This window comes from Sciurus carolinensis, chromosome 16, assembly GCF_902686445.1.
Source record: "Sciurus carolinensis chromosome 16, mSciCar1.2, whole genome shotgun sequence".
Classification (NCBI taxonomy): domain Eukaryota; kingdom Metazoa; phylum Chordata; class Mammalia; order Rodentia; family Sciuridae; genus Sciurus; species Sciurus carolinensis.
Genome location: NC_062228.1, coordinates 43,333,220 through 43,352,748, shown reverse-complemented (window position 1 = coordinate 43,352,748; position 19,529 = coordinate 43,333,220). Strand labels below are relative to the sequence as shown.

The 19,529-nt window shown below is 43.4% G+C and overlaps 1 pseudogene; it reads right to left on the bottom strand.

Moving 5' to 3' along the window:
• Positions 1 to 11,078: 11,078 nt before the first annotated feature.
• Positions 11,079 to 18,389, bottom strand: LOC124966076 (B-cell lymphoma/leukemia 11A-like; annotated as a pseudogene).
• Between the last annotated feature and the right edge of the window lie 1,140 nt (positions 18,390 to 19,529).

Below are 19,529 nucleotides of genomic sequence, written 5' to 3'. Positions count from 1 at the left end.
TTTAAGGAGGCGGTCATTGCCCTGCCGGTGCCGATTCTGATTGGTCTGGAGGCTTACTCCTCTCTCTTGATTGATTCGAGGGTAGGAGGGAGCGCGAGTCTAGCCCAAAGGTTTCCGGCGGAGTTGAGTTCTGCGGCGGGCTCTGCAGTGTTGCGGTCACCTCCATCTGGGCGGCTGCTAAAGGAACTGGGGTTAGGAGGAATGGGAATGCGCAAGAAGACCCTCTTGAGGAGGGCAACACGCGTTAAGAACCTGGATCGGTAGCCAGAGCCTTAAGTGGCGACAGAGACACCCCGAGAGGAGTTCCCGGCCCGAGAGGGGGCAAAAACCTCAAAAAGTACACGTCTTCGTCGTGGTCGTCGCTGTAGTAGTAGTAGTAGAAATAGCGAACGCAACTCGCGCTTATGGAGCGCGCTGCGCTTTGCGCATCATCTCGTTGAATCTTTCTAAATAAACCCGTAATGAAGACTATTGCTACGCGGGTTTAACCTCGGAACCTCAGAAAGCTGAGGTCATCATTTGTCTCAGGTCACACAGCAAGTACGAGCATTGCTCGTACCCTGTTATGGTGAGAGTTCTGCCTTTGAGCCACACAATTAAGTAGGGGTGATCTTGTAGAAGTGGAGTAGGGTCTGATTTGGTCACATGATCCCTGGTTTGCCTCGTCTACAAATGAAAGGTTTGGGTTTTTGTTTGTCTTTTGGGTTTGGATCTGAACCTAAAGTCTGCATATTTTCAAGTCTTCGAGTATTTGGGAAAATTAATTGACATTACAGAAAAGATTATTTTTAAAAATCAAGCCTGGAAGAAGAGCTCAGTGGTAGAGCTCCTGTCTTACTTGTGCAAGGCCCGGATTCCCAGCACCGAGAATAAAAAAAAAAAAAAAAAGTCAGCTGTATAATATCTTTGCCAGTCAGCAGCAGAGTATCTTTGCCACTTATTGTACACTTAAACTGAACCAGGCCAAGTTTAAATGCTTTACCTACATCATCTGATTGAATCCTTGTAGTGAATTCTAGCAGGCATTTACTGTTATTATTCTCATTTTACAGATATGCAAACTAAGGCTGAGAGAAGAGACCGATTTCCTAAGATCTCACTAGGAGTAATTAACAGAGCTGGAATTTGAAAAGGCCTGTTTTGTCTTACTTGGGAGCCTCTGCTTCTAACCATTCATATATAATGCCTTTCATCCTAACAGTCACAGTGTCCAGAGTGCAGACACGCATGGTCCTGGGGAATCCTCACAACCACCCTAGGAAGAGAAGTGATGATAAAACTCATTGGGCTCACCAAGATGATGCTAGTTAGGTCATATAGTTCATCTAGGGCTGAGCAAGTAGTAGAATGACACTCTGAATCCAAACCTGAAGTCTTAATCACTCCTCTTACTTTCCTTCCCATTTGGCAGATAAAGAAACAGACCCTGGGGGTGGGAGGGGGGCAAGAATGGAGGAAGGAGGGACTGTATAGAGGGAAAAGAGGGGTGGGAGGGGTGGGGGGAAGGAAAAAATAACAGAATGAATCAAAAACTATTACCCTATGTAAATGTGTGATTACACAAATGGTATGCCTCTACTTCATGTACAGAGAAACAAGATGTATCCCATTTGTTTACAATAAAAGTAAATTAAAAAAGAAAGAAACAGACCCCAAGAAGAAATCAGAGCCAGAATTCAGCCCCATATCTCTCTGACTCAAGTGATCACCCCCTGAGCCACATTACCTCCCAGAGTACTTGTCAGATAGATCCTGGGTTGAATCAGTTGAGTTCTCTTACCCAGTCAGGTTTATTTATAAACAATGAGTTCATGTGGTCCCAACTTTGACCCTAAAAGTGTTTGAGGGTATATTTACAATAGCTTCTCATTGAGAAGTCCTAATGACAATTTCTAGTTTATTGAACCCTTTTTGTAGATGAGGTAAGGTAGAAAGTATTCTGCATGTAGTATCTCACTGATCTCCCATAATAATTCTAGTATGTAGGGATCATTACTATCCCCATTTTATAGGTAAAGAAACTGAAAACCAGGGAGGAATGTAACGTTCCTATATTTACAGAGCTAGGACTGGTGGAGCCTGGAAGGGAACACAGCCTTACTCCAAAGCACTCAAATTCAGCTATTCAGTCAGTGTGTGCCAGGACAAGGGAGGGACCCTGGGCTCTGGCAGGATGAAATAGGATGGGTGGTCAGCTTGGTTCTGGGGGTTGAATTGCAAGATTCATAGAGTTAAATGTCTAGAAAAAGTAGAGAAATAACTATGACTTACTGAGCATCTACCCCATGCCAGACCCTACACCTAGCTTTAACATATCTCTACAATCATAGGAGGACCTGTGGTTAAGTAGATAGATGCTGGGTTCAATTCTGCTGGTATTAATATCCTGGTCCTGCTATTTATTAGTTGTGAGAGCTTTGGCAAGTTACTTAATTCCTCTGGACCTGAATTTCCTCATCTATAAAATGGGGATAATAATAGCACATACCTATCAGGATTGAGAGGATCAAAAGAGGTAATAGAACAGTGTAATCTCTTCTCTTCCCCACTGCTCTAAAACTAATCATTTCCTTGTAATCCACTGCTTTGACTCTGCTACAGACCCTGAAAATTAAGGCTGGATACCTGACCTGGGAAAGTCTGTAAGAGGTACATTCTCAGAAGAGGTAGCAAGTGCAGAGGCCCTAAGGCAGGAATGTTTGAGATACTAGGCAATTGACTAAGACTCAGGAACTCAATTCAACTGCACAAGTGTTCATATTCATAATATATTTAGGAATAACCCTGTACTTTTCAAAGCATAAAGGAATTTCACTAACTTCACTAAGCTTTGATCTCTGGAGAAACCAAAGACCATGATTACTTGAGGCTGAGCATTCAAGATTACTCTGGGGTTTAGAGATGAAACTTAGAATTCAGGTCTTGTAGCTCCTTGGAGCCCTTGTGTAGGCATCAAGAGACTTGCATTTGCTTAAATATTTATTAAACTCCATAGTGTATGTCATCCACGTTGAGCCCTGGAGAAGACCCAGCCCCTACCTTCACAGATTTCACCTAGTTTGCAGAGAGAAAAAGCAAATCAAGTAAGACAGGGAATCACATTTGACAGTGCCTTAAAGGATGGGCAAGGTGCTATATGATCAGAGGAGAAGTGGAATGAGCAGTGTGGGCACCAACAAGTGCAGAAAATGTATGTTGGCAGAGAAAGTGGGAGAAACTGAGATACAGGGAGAAAGTACTAAAAGGCTCAGAGGAAAAACCCTTATGACCTACAAATACTGTGCCTGTTGCCAGACCCTGCACAGCTTCTCCCAGCTGGGAGATTATTTACCCCAATCCTTCTTGATCAGAAAATGTGCTTTATTGAGGAAAAAGGTCTTGTGCCATGACATAGAAATGTAACAAACTCATTCTGTTTTGGACTTGATTGGAATCATTTTCTTGAGAAAGGACAGGAAAGTCTAATTGGGATTGGCATTTGTATGTCATGATTATAAATATCCAAAAGGCATTAGTCACTGCTCTGTTATTTATAAATCCATCTGTAAATCGTAATGGTTATACATTTGGCATCAGACAGTGATGTAATCAAGAGATGCAGTGCTTGGACTTACAGTTTGATCTTTTGTTTATAAACCTTGAATACTGCAACCTTGCTATAATTATTAGTCCCATGATGGTTTCTGTTGTTGCCATCATCTGTGAACAAAGACAGTTCTATTCTTTCCCAATCTATATACCATTTATTTCCTTTTCTTGTCTTATTGCATTAGCAGGACTTCCAGTATGATGTTAAAAAGACTGTGAGATGGAACATCTATGAAAATTTGATCTTAGATTTTTGTTTTTTTTGGTCTTTTTTTATTGTTTGTTTGTTTTTTACAACAAGAGGGATTTGAATATTTAGGGTCCTTCTTTTTATTATATTTCCAACAGAACTACAGCATCACTCCAGAAACCTTTTACTTTTTCTATTGTACTTTTTTCTATTTCAGTGCCAGGGTATCTAACAGGCATTTAAGGGAATCTTCATGTCTTTAATAGATTTCCTACTTGGGTTTTGAAACCTGAATTTAAAATGAGTTAGAGCTTTATCTTTTACACCTTCTGTAATATCTGAAATGTAGAAAAAACAACTATTCACAGGATAGCTCAGCGTACTGGAGAAATGACCCAAGGACTAGGCTACTGTTGGCACTCTGCCATCTGACTTCTTCCTGGGAAGTCCTCTGTTTTGAGGAAATCCTAACAGTGGAACACTCTCAAGTGGAGGCATTTGACTACCTCTGCTGGAGACTGCTGGTATCGTTTCATCTACCCTGTGTGACTGATTATGAAAATGGCCTCCATGATTCTCCTCCACGTCTGTACACCCTTGGGGAATCACCTCTCACACTAACTCTGGGCTTAGCCACACATCTTGCTTTGATGTATGAGACAACAAATGTGACAAACATAGAGACTTGATCATTGCTTGTGCACTTTGAGGCTTGTCCTTGTGCTCTTGGGAACCCTGCAAGGACCACCATGTGAATAAGGCAGGACTAGCCTGCAGTAGACACATGGCCCAGTCAGAGCCATCATCTCAGCTACCCACACCACTGCCAGCAAGCCCCAACTGGCACACACGTCACCAGCCCCCGGTCACCCCACTAACAGACTGTAGCTGTATGAATGAGCACAAGTGATACCAACAGAACTTCCCAGCTGAACTCAGCCCAAATGGTCCTTAGGTAGGATAGAAAAAATAAGAAAAAGATAGAAAGGAGACAATGGAAGGACAAAAAAAAAAAAAAAAAAAAGGATTTAAAATTATAAGTTCTGTATGCTTTTCCAAGCTTGTCACCCACTAAGCCTATGTCCCTTCCAAGCCTGTTACTTCCAAATTCCTGGGAAATCTGTAAATCTACCTGTGCACTGTTAAATACCTAGTAAATTGCTTAAGAGATACAATATCTTGAGGAACCTATAACTTAAGGGACTTCCCAGGGCTATCTACTGATTAGATAATGAAGACCATATCAGCCTAAGAATTCTGAGTGATCATACCAGTAGAAATCAGCTTGAAATCATCATTCCTACATATCTACCCTACAAGTTTCCAGAAGAGCTGGGAACTCCCAAAAGACATCTCTCTCTTGAGATTACTCACATTCTCCCTTAAACATGTATCTCCTTCCTAAATAAACGTCTCTGTCTCTAACTTGCATGTGCTGAGATTCTTTTCCATCATGAATGTGTGGAGTTCCTTCTCCTTAGATCCTTCTTTGAATATACCTCCTGTTGACAAGTCCCATAGAATCAGAGGGAAAAACATTATTTTAGGGCACTGTGTTTTGGGGTTCTTAACAAAAGCTACCTGATATAACCCGGACTAGAATCATTTTTAGGCAACAAATATCACTATCTTGACTTTGGGTACAGACCTTGAAAACTGAACATTTTCTTCTATTTCCAGATTTGTTTCCTCAAATTTCAGAATAAGTTTTTATGAGATGAACTTTAATATCTGGATCTTCTTTTGATTGAAATCTTTTTTCAGCCAGGCAGGGACTGGCTCCTCAAAAATACCTTTTTCTTGTCCCTCTATGGTCTGTTTCACATCATTCTGTTTTCATGTGGAGAGAAGCTGAGAAAGCAGTCGATTCAGTGAGAAATAATGATACTGTTCATGACGTTTTTGTTTCTATTGTTTTGGTACTGGGTATTGAACTTAAGGCCTTTTTACCACCAGCTACATCCCCAGTCCTTTACGTTCTATTAATATTTTTTTATTTTGAGACAAGTTCTCATTAAATTGCTGAGTGTTTCCCTAAGTTTGAGACTGATCTCAAATTTGGCAATCCTCCTCCCTCAGTCTCTGGGATTACTGGCTTGCCCCACCGCGCCAGGGTACTTCATGTTTTTAATAGATACCCTACTTGGGTAAATGGCACCGCCACCAGCTGAAGGCCGTCGCCTGCAATGTGAAGGATTAACACTGGCCTACTAGTCACAGCCCAGTAGGAACGAGAATCAGTAAACCCTAGACTCCTGCAGCGTCCCTCCAGCGACCTCTATTGGCAAGGCCAAACGTGACAAATGGAACTGAACAGGTGGGTGATGGGGCCCTTTAATATCAATAAAAACAACAGTGATGATAATGGCTAACATTGAATTATTTCAGTGCTTTCCAGTTGTCACCCAGTCGTCAGGAGGAAGTCTGACTGGGGGGAAATAGTGTCCATTTCTGCTCTCAGGGTGTTCACCCTTCCCTAGTCTAAGGGTCTGAGCATGCGCTGGGTGATCAACTGCTTTCTGCTCAAAGGCCCGACCCTAATGAAGTAACTGCCTCCGGGTTGCAAGGGTAGGTGGGGTTTTTGGGCCCGGGAGTGGTCAATCAGGACTTTCCAAGATCCCCACACAGGGTGTTACAAGAGTACTGCGTCCAACCAGGACTATAGGAACCAGTCCACAGGGACACCACAACACTGCTGGAGGCTCTCGCTGGAACGTGGATGTGTGCTGAAACTACCCCCTTCCTGGCTGGCTGGCTTCTGTTCTGGTTTTTTTTTTTTTTTTTTTTTTTTTTTTTTTTTATTCTTCTCTTTTTCTTCTAGGTATCTACTCTCCTTTGACCTGTCTCTCTGGTTAGTTTTATCTGTCTCTCCCTATTCCCAGAAGGTAAGCTGTATAAAAGGAGATCTGAAGTCTGATTTGTTCCCTGACAGGTCCCCAGATCCTTTAAGAGCCCTTAATGAAGGAGAAAGGCTAGCAATAAATATCAGAATGAATGAATGAGTCAGGGAGCCCGGCGCTGGGCGAAAGCCAGCAACTCTGGAGATTGAGGCAGGAGGATTGCAGAATCAAGGTCAGCCTCAGCAACTTGAGGGAACCCTGTTTTAAAAAAAAAGTCTTGGGATCTAGTTCAATGTTAGAGCACCCCTGGGTTCAATCCCTAGTACAGGGGTAGGGTGGGGGTGGGGTTGGAAGGCGGGGAATGTGTCGATGATATTCACAATTTTGCTTAAAAGATAGTCACAATTTTACCACCTAGGTCAGGGGCCTCAGCATCCTGTCTCAGCATAGCTTCTTGGACCCCAGTTCCTGGGGGCACAAGGTATTAGACAAGCTCTCACGCATCTGAAAAGTTCACTTTTCAGAGTTCTGCATAAGACAAGCTCTCACGCATCTGAAAAGTTCACTTCTTACAATAACATAGCTCTTAAATGGCCAGGATTTACATCACCATTCTCCAAGTCCTTACATAACAATGTGAATTTTTCCATTTAAGGAGGTTGATCCACTCTGGACTCTTCCAGTTCTCACTCAAAATTCGTATCTGCAAGGTCACCTACTGGGGCGATAGCAAAGTCAGTGGCCATATTTTCTGGAGGAATATTTCTGCCTCCAGCTTTCCATCCCTCTGAAAAGTCCATTCCCTGCTCTCTGTTCTGTCTCTGACTCCGGACTCTTAGCTTAGTGGTTCTGAGGGAACTACAATCAAAAATCCATTTTTTCTACAGCCCTTTAAACCATTTAGTTAACACTGTTGAAAGTATTTGATCAATTCCTTGAGTTGAGCACTTGGTAACCCAAACATTTAGTGAGTCAGTTTTTAGTGAGTCGTCCTGGTGGCTGACTTCTAACTCTATTCCTCACTCCCTGTGTAATTTCCTTCTGCAATTCAAAAGACATTCTGAAATCACGTTATCAGATAAAAGGTTTCAAATAAAGAAGTACTGGGGAATGAAATCAACCAGATTATGCTATGTCCTTGTACGGATTATATACATATGACGCACTTATTAAACAAACACTAACAGAATAAAAGAGAAACCAATAGAATAGAGGGAGCAGATAGGGGAAAAGGAAGGTACTGGGGAATGAGATTGATCAAATTATGTGCATGCACAATTATGGCATAATGAATCCCACTGTTACATGTAATTATAATGTACCACTAGAAAAAAGTTTCAAATAATGGTAGTGGGACTTCTGAAAAAGATCATGATACAAATGTGAGCGTAAAATTATTTTTAAAATAGTCACCATTTGGGGGCTGGGGTTGTGGCTCAGTGGTAGAGTGCTTGTCTAGCATGTGTGAAGCACTAGGTTCCATCCTCAGCACCGCATGTAAATAAATAAATAAAAAATAAAGGTCCATCGATGACTAAAATAATATTTTTAAAAAATAGTCACCATTTTGTCAAACTGGATAATCATTCTGAAATTAAGGAAAACTAATCATAAAGACAAAACCATCTGTAAGAAAGGTTATACATACACAAAACTTTTCCTTTTTCCCCAACCCTGTTTTCTAGAGTTTCATAAAACCAGATATCTTTGGTTTTTTAAAAAATAAGCTTTGGAAGAATTCTAGATTTACAGAAAAGTTACAAAGATAATACAGAGAGCTCTTGCATACACTTCACCCAGTTGTAGCTTCATCCAGGTACCCCTGTTGTTGACATACTGCATAACAAGACATGTTTATTAACACTAAGAGATTAACATCAATATGATATTATTACCCAAACTGTGCACTTTATTTAGATTGAACTGGGTTTTTTTGCCAAGTCATTTTTTTCTCTCTTCCAGGATCCAATTGAAGATACCACTGAATTTAGCATACATGCATTTTTGTATTTTGCATTCTTCTCATTGAACAATGTACCTTGCAAATAGTCTCATATCAGCCAGTATAAATGTGGTTCCTTTTAAACTTAGCTACATAGTATTCTATGGTAGAAAAGAATTATTTAACAAGTTCCCTTTCTTGTTAATGTGATTTAGGTCGTTTCTCAGTTATTCCATTTATTTATTTATTTATTTATTTATACTGGGGATGGAACCCAGGGTGTGGCACTTGCTAGGCAAGTGCTCTACCTCTGAGATACACACCTCCCAGCCCAATTATTGTGGTTTTTTTTTTTTTTTTTTTTTTTTCAGTACCAGGTACTGAACCCAGGCCTACTCTACCACTGAGTTACATTCCAGCCCTTTTTATTTTTTGAGACAGAGTCTGGCCTAATTGCTGAGGCTGGCCTCCAACTTAAGATCTTCTGCCTTAGCCTCCTGAGTTGCTGGTATTATAGGAGTATGCCTCTGGGCCTGGCCCAGTTATTGCCTTTTTTTTAGGGCTTTATAGTTATACATAGTGGTTGGGTTCATCCAACAAACTCATACATGCTAGGAATTCAATTTCAAGAGATCAGTTCATGAGCCTCCACGCTTCTCCTCCCCAGTTATTTCTCTTTAATCACACTTGTAAATAAATAGGTCTGTGCACACATTCCTGAGTGCATAGGCAGGATAGATTCCCAGAGGTAGAATTGCTTGGGTCAGAGGTTTTACATTTAAGTAAAAAAAAAAAAAAAAAAAAACTTGCCCTCGTGGAACAAGAGTAAGTAAAAATGAATACAGTCAGAGATGCATTTCCTGCTTGATTATTATATAATATTATTGTTAATTCTTCCCATTCTGTGATCTCAGATGGTGAAGGAGAACTTGGCTCAGCGGGTCAGGTCAGAGAGAGAGAGAGAGAGATAAGCCTGGGGAGGTGGATAGAAACCAAGCCAAATGGGTCCCTCAGTGCCAGGTGGGGAGCTAGTGCTGACACTAGAAGCTAGAAGCCGAGGAGGCCTGTGGTCATGTAGGGGTGCAGTAGGAATCGCCATTGAATGGCTGACTCTCATGTGATCCTGGCTCTTACCTTTTTGCTCCCCTCTTACCCACAGGCGCTGGCCTCTGTGGGGAGCGGGCAGGGCAGACAAACTTGTCCTGCTAGCTGAGGCCTGCCTGGGTCAAGCCATGCTGCTGCTAGGCTGGCTGAGCCACACTCTGCAGGTATGTGGCCAGACGGGTTAGGGGCAGACCTGGGACAGAGATGGAGGCCTGCCCACCTGACCACCTGGAGGCCAGTTCCATCCCAATATCCTCCCATCTGGCAAGATCTGGCCTGTCTTAACTGCTAAGGTGAAACCTGAACGTGTTTAGCAGAATAATTCTTCCCCCATATACATCCATGTCCAGCAGCGTTATTTTTATTGATATTTAATTCTTGACTTCTGTTGGAGGACAAAAGCAGTTATCATAAAATATTTGGAGAATACCAAAAAACCCAAGAAATGAAATAAAAATACCCCATAAATCTCCTTTCCTGAATTATCAATGTTAACCTTCTGGTGATTTTGTTGTTTTTTAATTTTAGTGCAAACATGCACATGGGTTTTTATCACAAAAATTTTTAATTCATAATCCCTTGGGTATTTTGCCATGCCGTCAAATGCTGATTTTTAGTGTGATTTTTTTAAGAGAAAAACTGATTTTTATAATATCAATTTCTAATAACTCCGTAAACATTCTTTAAAAATTCTCTGCCAAATATTTCATATTAACTCAAAATATGCTTACTCCTGGGATTGGACATTTTTCAGTGAAAGTACTTTGAATTTCAAGTGTGACTTTACTTTCCTAAGTGCAAATATTCAAGTCTCTTCAATGATTCAGCTTCTGTAAGGTGAGGATGGGTGGAGGAACACCAAACATTTGTAAATGGAGTTTACCAGAAATAGTTGTGGTCCCTGCGCAGTTTATTTATGCATTTTTTTTTCCTGATAACAAAGGGTGGAGAAAATCCCTGATTCTTTTTTTTTTTTTTTTTTTTTTTTTTTTAGTAAAGCTCCAACATTTATTGTGTCAATGTTAAGCACACATTTTAAAAGACAACAGAGAATGTGTAGAAACAAGGGGTTGGGGGGCGGGTTCATGCTCATTTCCACAATAAGGGTAATTAGGATGGCTGGTTTCAAAAGAGGGGACATAGCTCAGGACAGCCATGGTCCGAGGGCCTCGGTGTGGGACTGATTCACTGTTCCAATGTGGGTTTTTTTTTTTTTTTTTTTTTGGCTTTTACTTTTTATTAAAATATATAAATAAAATGGCACTGCAGGCCCAGGCTGGAAGGACTCCGCAGGATTCTGTCTTCGCACAACGGCTCCTTGGAGGCTACTGTCAGAAAACATCACAAACTAGCAGGAAGACAGACCACGCTGACGTCGGCTGGGCGGCACACGTCCACCCCGGCCCTGGGGGCTTCAAATTTTCTCAGAACTTAAGGGCTCCCGAGCTTCCATCCGAAAACTGCCACACATCTTGAGCTCTCTGGGTCCTACGCCGAATGGGGGGGAGGTGTGAAGAGCCCGCGGGGTCAGGGGACTTCCGCGCTCTGTGCGTGTCGCAGGAGAAACCATGCACTGGTGAATGGCTGTTTGCAGGCTGTACCCGCGTGGCTGCTGGGCTCTCTTTACAGACACCCTGCGGGGCGAATTCTGCACTCGCCCCAGGCGCGGGGATTAGAGCTCCGTGCGCGGAGCCAGGGGAGGACAGGCCCCTCCACAGCCGAAGTTTATCTGCTGTGCGTTCGTGTTTGGGGCAAATTCCTCAATCGTCATCCTCTGGCGTGGCCTGGATGCCAACCTCCACGGGATTGGGTGCTTTTTTCATTTCGATTGGTGAAGGGGAAGTTGGCTGATCCACAGCTTTTTCTAAGCAGAGGCTGCCATTGCATTGTTTCCGTTTGTGCTCGGTAAAAATAAAAATGTCCCCCAATGGGAAGGTCATCTGGCATTGCCCACAGGCGAGGAGGTCATGGACCCCTTCAGGAGCTCCCAGCGGGCCGTGGTCTGGTTCATCATCTGTAAGACTGGCTTCAAGAGGTTCCGCTGGCCAGGTTGTAACTTCACATCGCCCGCGCCGCGTCTGCTCTGCATCCTGGTGCTGCCGCTCGCGTCTACTGTTCTTGAGCTCTTAGGACCGGGCGCTATGCGGTGAGGTGGGACTGTTACACCCTCATTATACAGATGGGCACATGGAGGCTCAGAGGGCGTTGGGGCCCATGAGAACCCAGGGCTGCCTCTCTGCTTCGGAGAATCCCAGGCACAGACTAAGTCACTGTAAACTTGCTCAGGAAGACACCTGACTTTAAAAGCAGGTTAAGATAGACTCCCCCCATTTCCTCAACACGTTTACAAGCTGGACAAATGCGTACTGAGGGATTGGGGACAAGTTTCAATCCAGAGACTGCAGAATAGGCCAGTTAACCTACACGGACTTTTTTGGTTTTTTTTTGTACTGGGGATTGAACCCAGGAGCGCTTCACCACCAAGTCACAAACCCAGCCCTTTTTATATTTTATTTTGAGACAGGGTCTTGCTAAGTTGTTTAGGGCCTCAAAAAATTGTTGAGGCTGGCTTTGAGCTTGTGCTCCTCCTGCCTTAGGCTCCTGAGCCCCTGGGATTACAGACCACTGAGATTACCCAGCCAAGAGGGACTCTTATGTGTTAAAAAATATATAGTGTGTATCACATTAAGTAGTGTTTTAGAATTCTGGTTTAAAAAGTAAAGTGTTAGAGTATTCAGTATTTTAGAAATTCCTTTATAAAATTTTATATAAATTTTTTATATTTTTATAAAATTGTTTTAAACATTATAAAGCTTTATATTTCTCTTCCTCTCAGCCCCACCCCAACTCTCCTTTCAAAGGAGTCTTTCATGGGAAATAGGTATGTATTCTTATTATAAAAACAAAACCACTTTAGCTCAATGCTCCACTCTTTTTCACTGAACAACAAATGATGATGTGACACATCTGTACTCTGTAATACATTGCAACAGTTTTTTTAAAAAGTAGATTCAGGACTGGAGATATAACTCAGTGGTAAAGTGCCCTCCTAGTATGCATGAGGCTCTGGGTTCAATCCCCAGTACTACCAAAAGATAAAAAAGTAGATTCACATACACTGACTTAATAATAATAATATATGGTTAGGCGAAGACAAGTTGTAAAGCAGTCTTTAAAGCATGATTCCAAGGCTGGAGATGTAGCTCGGTGGTAGAGTGTTTGCCTAGCATGTACAAGGCCCTGGGTTCAATCCCAAGCATTGTGTGAAGAAAAAAAAAAGAAAGAAAGACATGATTCCATTAAATGTATATAAATATATAAAAAACATGTACATGTCAACCTTGGAAAATCCAAAAAGGACGTTTAATAGCTCTTGTTAGGGGTTTGGAGCAGATTGTGGGGAGGGGGATTACTGGGGAATAGATCATGGAACACTTCCACTTATGAATTTTTATAAGCCTTTAAATGGAAAGGTTACAAATGATTTTTGCTTTTCCAAAAGCTGCCCCCCACCATTCTCTTAAACATTAATTTGAAAACAGTAAATCATTTCTTTAAAAAGGTCAGTGAATACTAAGTTATAATTAGAAAGGAACCAGAAGTTCTGATGTGCTACTGCACAGTAGGGTGAATAGAGATGACAGTATATTCCAAAAAGCTAGAAGGAAGGATTTTTGAATGTTTTTGCTATAAAGGAATGATAAACTGGCTGGGGACGGTGGCACACACCTGTAATCCCAGCGACTCCGGAGGCTGAGGGAAGAGGATGGTGAGTTCAAAGCCAGCCTCAGCAAAAGTGAGGCACTAAGCAACTCAGTGAGACCCTGTCTCTAAATAAAATACAAAATAGGGCTGGGTGTGTGGCTCAGTGGTCAAGTGCCCTGGGTTCAATCCCTGGCACACACCCCTCCCCAAAAAAGAAAGAAAAGATAAACCGGGCATGGTGACACACCTGTAATCCCAGAGACTTGAGAGGCTGAGGCAGAAGGATCACAAATTCAAGGCCAGCATGGGCAACTTAGCAAGAACCCTGTCTCAGAATAAAATAAAAAGGTCTGGATTTTGCTCAGTGGTAGAACATCCCTAGGTTCAATTCCAGGTACGGCAAAAACGACCAAACAAATATCTAAGGAGATAGTTATATTTATCCTTATTAGGTTCAAGGTTTAGCATCTATGCATTTCATTTTACTTATTTATTTTTTAATTAAAAATTTTCTTATTTTTACAGACTGCATTTTGATTCATTGTACACAAATGGGGTACAACTTTTCATTTCTATGGTTGTACACAATGTAGATTCACACCATTCATAGGGTAAATACTGTCTATTTCATTCTACTCTCTTTCCTTCCCCCATCCCCTCCCACCCCATTTTCCTCTACACCATCCAAAGTTCCTTCATCTCCCCCCCACACCCCCTTGGTATATATTGTCATCCACTTATCAGAGAAAACATTCAGCCTTTGATTTTTTGGGCTTGGCCTATTTCACTTAGCATGATATTCTCCAACTTCATCCATTTACCAGCAAATGCCATAATTTTTCTTCTTTATGGCTGAGTAATATTCCATTGCATATATATACCACAGTTTCTTTATCCATTCATCAATTGAAGGGCATCTCTGTTGGTTCCACAATCTAGCTATTGTGAATTGAGCTGCTATGAACATTGATGTGGCACTATGCAGTCATTTTAAATTCTTACCATAAGTTGCTTACAGAGAAAACAAGAGTTAAAATGTAACTTCCCCTTCTCACCTCTCATTAACCACCCCACTGGAACATCCCCTTACTTGTCCTGTCCCATGAGCCCATCCTAAGTTCTTACCCAAGCAGCCCATACGAGCTCATGCGACCTTATGCAAGCTGTCCAAACCGCCCCATAAAATACCTGAGAGCTAAGTTCTTCCTGCCTCTCTCACTTTCCCAAGGGATGGCCCTGACAGGCAAATAAACTTTCTACGTGCGGATCTGCTTGCCTGGTTTCTGCGTTGCTCAATCGGGTTTCCTTTCACTTGGTGCGGTGACTCGGCTCCCCTTACTCTGTTTGAGCTGCTTTGGGACCCGATCCGACCCTCTTCGGAGACCAGGCCTCCATCTAAGGGAACGCTCTCCTCCACATCCCTTCACCGGCCTCATTCGGTAAGTGGCTCCTCCCTCGGCTTTGGTTAAACAACCCACCAGGACCTGGGAAGTGACCGTTGAGCACCCAGCACCCCGAGGCTCTCCCCGGGTCGGGGGAACCCCCAGCCACGATTCTTGATTCTTGCAACTGCGGCTGAATCCCTTTACTGATTGCTGGGGGAGGGCTCCGGGCTGACTGGGGCCTCTTCCTGAGAGGACTGCCCCTTGCGAGAGCCACTCTCGGTCCTGGGTCTGTCTCTACAAAGCCCCAGCGCCCGGCACCCAGACACGTGCAGGCTTAGTGTGATGCTTACCCAGCGGTGGTGACGACCCCCTTGGGAACCCCTCCTTCACTCAGGTGATTCCCTAGGGGCCAAGGGACGCCTGGCCTCTATTCACCAATTCCTCTCTCACAATGGGCAGCTCACTCTCAGTCCCCAACCACCACCCTCGGGGTTGCCTCTTGGCTAACTTAGAGTCCCTCCACCTCACCCTGGACCTCACACCAAAAGAACCTGTCCGTCTATATAATCAAAGTTGGCCATCCTGTACTCTAGATAATAACGCCAAAGGTCGCTTAAGGGCACACTAGATCCCGACACTCTTAGGGATCTTTTTAACCTCTGTGAGCGCTGGGGAAATGGGAGCAGATCCATTATGTTCAGGCTTTCTCTTTCCTGCAAGAACACTTTATTCCAGCATCTCTTACTTTGCTGCACCCTCTCCACCCTGTGCCTCTACTTCACCATGTTACCTAATAGATCCCTATGCCACACAACACAATGTCACTCAGCCCATACAGAGCCAACCCGGCAGCTTCTTCCTCTGTGGAAACTCCATTCTTCCCTGCCTGACGCTCCCTATTCCCATCGTCCGCCTCCCCGTCCTCCACACACGGGACATAACCATAGACTCTGAGGGGGAGGTTGAATCAGCCCTCTCTTCCCGCTCCTGGACTCCACTTCAGTGTCCCAGATGCAAAAGAGCTATCCTTGCCCCAGTCCTTACTGGGTCAGGCATACTGGCAGCAGCTGGTGGGGGGCGGGGGGGGTGGCAGGAATAGGTAGGCCACCCATCTTTACTATAAACTCTCCCAGTGAGGACATTAAACGAGTGGCAGATTCCCTAGAGTCTCTTCAAATCCAAGTCACCTCCTTAGCCAATGTGGTTCTCCAAAATAGGAGAGCCATTGACTTACCCACAGCAGAGGAGGGAGGCACCCCTTTTTTAGGAGAGGAATGCTGTTACTTCGCCAACAAATCTGGAATCGTCCAAGAAAAAGTAAACCAATTCCTGGGAGAACAACAAAAAACGCCACCGGAACAGCAGCAGACACCTACCTGGAACCTTGTAGGCCAAACTCTCCCCTGGTTGCTCCCGCTGATGGGCCCTCTCTTTGCAATCATCGTACTACTCTTAACAGGACCTTATCTTATAAGGGTTTGAGCTTATAAAATAAGCTTATAAATTGCTTTAAACACTTTGTGCAAGATGGAATACAGGCATTCACTAATCAGACTGTAAACCAACTCTTTATGGGCTAAAATAGCCCCCTTCCCAATGTCCCGGCCTAAATCTTCTTCGCCCCCATTCTGATCGCAGAAGTCAGAACGAATGACACTCCTTATACTATGTTCAGGCCTCATCTTGTCTCTCACCCCTCTTTGTGTCAATCCTACTCCACTGCACGGTCCTCCTTGCTCGCTCTCCCTTAACCCTGTCACCTGCCAATCCTAACGACTTTCCCTCTTTCCATCATTCTCTTTTCTACCCTCCTCCTGGAGGAGATGGAGAATTTGAGCTGCCACCCAAGCACATGCAAACAGGACACCTAGAATCAATCCCGCTCATCCTGTTGGAGCTCCCACAAGTCCCAGAGGACCCCAACTGGGATTACCAAACCAGTGGCCACACACTAAGAGACCCAATGGTTATTTATCTCCTGGCAAAACTTAAAAATACCCCAATCAACTATCTTTAACACTGCTTTTAAGGTTTTAAAAATAGACAAAAACAACAAAAATGGACAAAGGGAAGAGAGATAAGGCCAAATTTCAACTTTTGGCACAAGTCCTGCATGGCAAACCCAAGGGTATAACCTCTGACAAGGGGCACTGTAAGACACTTACCGGATCTTCATGTGCTAATCCCGGGCCACCACTCAGTCATGCCCTAAAATGCAAAAGGAACGAACGCTGGGAAATCGATTGTATCTTCACCCAACAAGGCGAGGGGCCAAACCTTCCCTCTTCCTCCTCCCTAATTCACCTCACTGGGCTGGCTTCTGGGGATTGAGGGTGCCCAGGACTCTCTGCCCCCACAACCATCACCCACCAGAAGTCCAGGGTAACTGCCACTGTTGAAGGTAGGCCAATCTCTTTCCTCATTAATAGGGGAGCAACCTTATGCAGCATTAAAGGAACTCGTTTTACCCATTCTTTTAGATCATACCTCATTGCCCCACTCCCTTATTGGGAAGTGACCTCCTCTCAAAGCTCCAAACCTCCCTCACCCACCCCGGGGGCTATGGATCTCTCTCCCTCCTCTGCTTACCAATCCCTCATTTTCCCTTACACACACACACACCCTTGCTTCTTTCTTTGGTCCCAAGTAACCCGCAGGGCTTAACCACAGGAGTTTTGGGACAACAGAAAGGACTCTCCTTTGTTCCTATCTATCCTGGCTATCTCTCCAACCGACTGGGCCCTACCCCCAGAGGCTGGGTTCCCTGTCTCTACGCTCTCACAACGGCTACTCTTTTAACCCAGGAAAACAACTGCCATACTAACCTTAGCTTTTTAGTTCCCTGTCTCTTCAGGTGCCTCCAAGAAACCATTCTGGAGAGAACCAAGGTCTTCACCAATCAATCAACCAGATGATCCTTGGGGAATACCAACACTTATCCAGAGATGATGACCACCTCTACACGTTGCCACTGCCTCCAGATTCAGACCCTCCTCAGCATCCTAACCACCTCCCACGCCCCTTAGAATGTTGACGAGGATCTGAATTAGGGGACAATGCCCCCACTCCAGCTGGAAGTAGCTAGAAGAGCAATGTTCACCCGCATTCCCAAGGGGTCCAATATAAAACAAAAAAAGGGGGAATATTAGGTCCAAGGCTTAGCATCTATGCAGTCATTTTAAATTCTTACCATAAGTTGCTTACAGAGAAAACAAGAATTAAAATGTAGCTTCCCCTTTTTTTTTTTTTTTTTTTTTTTTTTTGTGGTGCTGGGGATCGAACCCAGGGCCTTGTGAACCCAGGGCCTTGGGCTTGCAAGGCAAGCACTCTACCGACTGAGCTATCTCCCCAGCCCAAAATGTAGCTTCCCCTTCCCACCTCTCATTAACCACCCCACTGGAACATCCCCTTACTTGTCCTGTCCCATGAGCCCATCCTAAGTTCTTACCCAAGCAGCCCATACGAGCTCATGCGACCTTATGCAAGCCGTCCAAACTGCCCCATAAATACCCCAGAGCTAAGTTCTTCTTGCCTCTCTTGCTTTCCCAAGGGATGACCTTTGTCAGACCCTGACTGGCAAATAAACTTTCTACATGCGGATCTGCTTGCCTGGTTTCTGCGTTGCTCACCTGCATCGGGTTTCCTTTCAACCCTGATTTAATTATTATACCATGTATATGTGCATCAAAACATCACATGGCACCTCATAAATGTATACGATTTTTATGTTTTTTTATTTCAGTTTTAAAAATTTCAAATGAAAGAAAAAGGATAAAGTTCTGCTAGACCAACCCTACATATGTATCTATAGGGATAAAACCAATGTATGTAGTTTCCAACTTTTTTCTACACTGTCTATTTTCTTTTTTGTTGTTGTAGCTACTGGAGATTGAGCTCAGGGTCACTTTACAGCCGAGCTTCATCCCCAGTCCTTTTATTTTTTATTTTGAGACCAGATCTTGCCGAGTTGCTAAGGCAGCCTCAAACTTTCTATCTTCCTGGCTTGGCTTCCTGAGTTGCTGGGATTTCAGATGTACACGGCTTTTACTCAGTATTTCTGAGAGTTTTTTCCATGCTGACACATAGAATTCTCATTCATTATTTTGTACTACCTTGAGGTATTCTAGAAATGGACATAGCGTGGCTAACTTAATCAGTCTGCTACCAATGGGTATTTTGGTTACGGTAACAAACTTCCTCATATGTGCCTTCTAATTATTGATGCCATTATGACATCTTTTTTGTATCAACTTATACAGAACTGTCATCTTTTTGATAGCCATGGAGAATTCCAGTCTAAGGAAATGAATTATATAAGCCGTTCTCTGATGATAGATGTTAGGTTGTTTTAGATTTTCACCCTAATAATGACCTCCTTGATCATTACAATTTTTAAGGTATATTTTATTTTTGATTTTTTTTTTAGTTGTAGATGGACACACTGTCTTTATTTTATTTATTGATGTGGTGCTGAGGATTGAACCCAGTGCCCATGCATGGGAGGTAAGCACTTTACCACTGAGCCACAACCCAGCCCCAAGATATATTTAAAAAAAAAATTATAGACCATCTGCAGACCAGTGGAGTAAATGGGGACCCAGAGAGCCCTCATTTGATAGGACAGAAAGCCAAGCCCTTCTGGCCAGGCCTAGTTGCTGCATAACGGCCAGAGAATGGGACTGATTCAGGGAAGACAAAAAAGGGATGTTGAGATTTTGTCAACTTGCTTTAGAGAACTTGCTGGAAGCTATGATCCGAAGAATATGTCAATCACT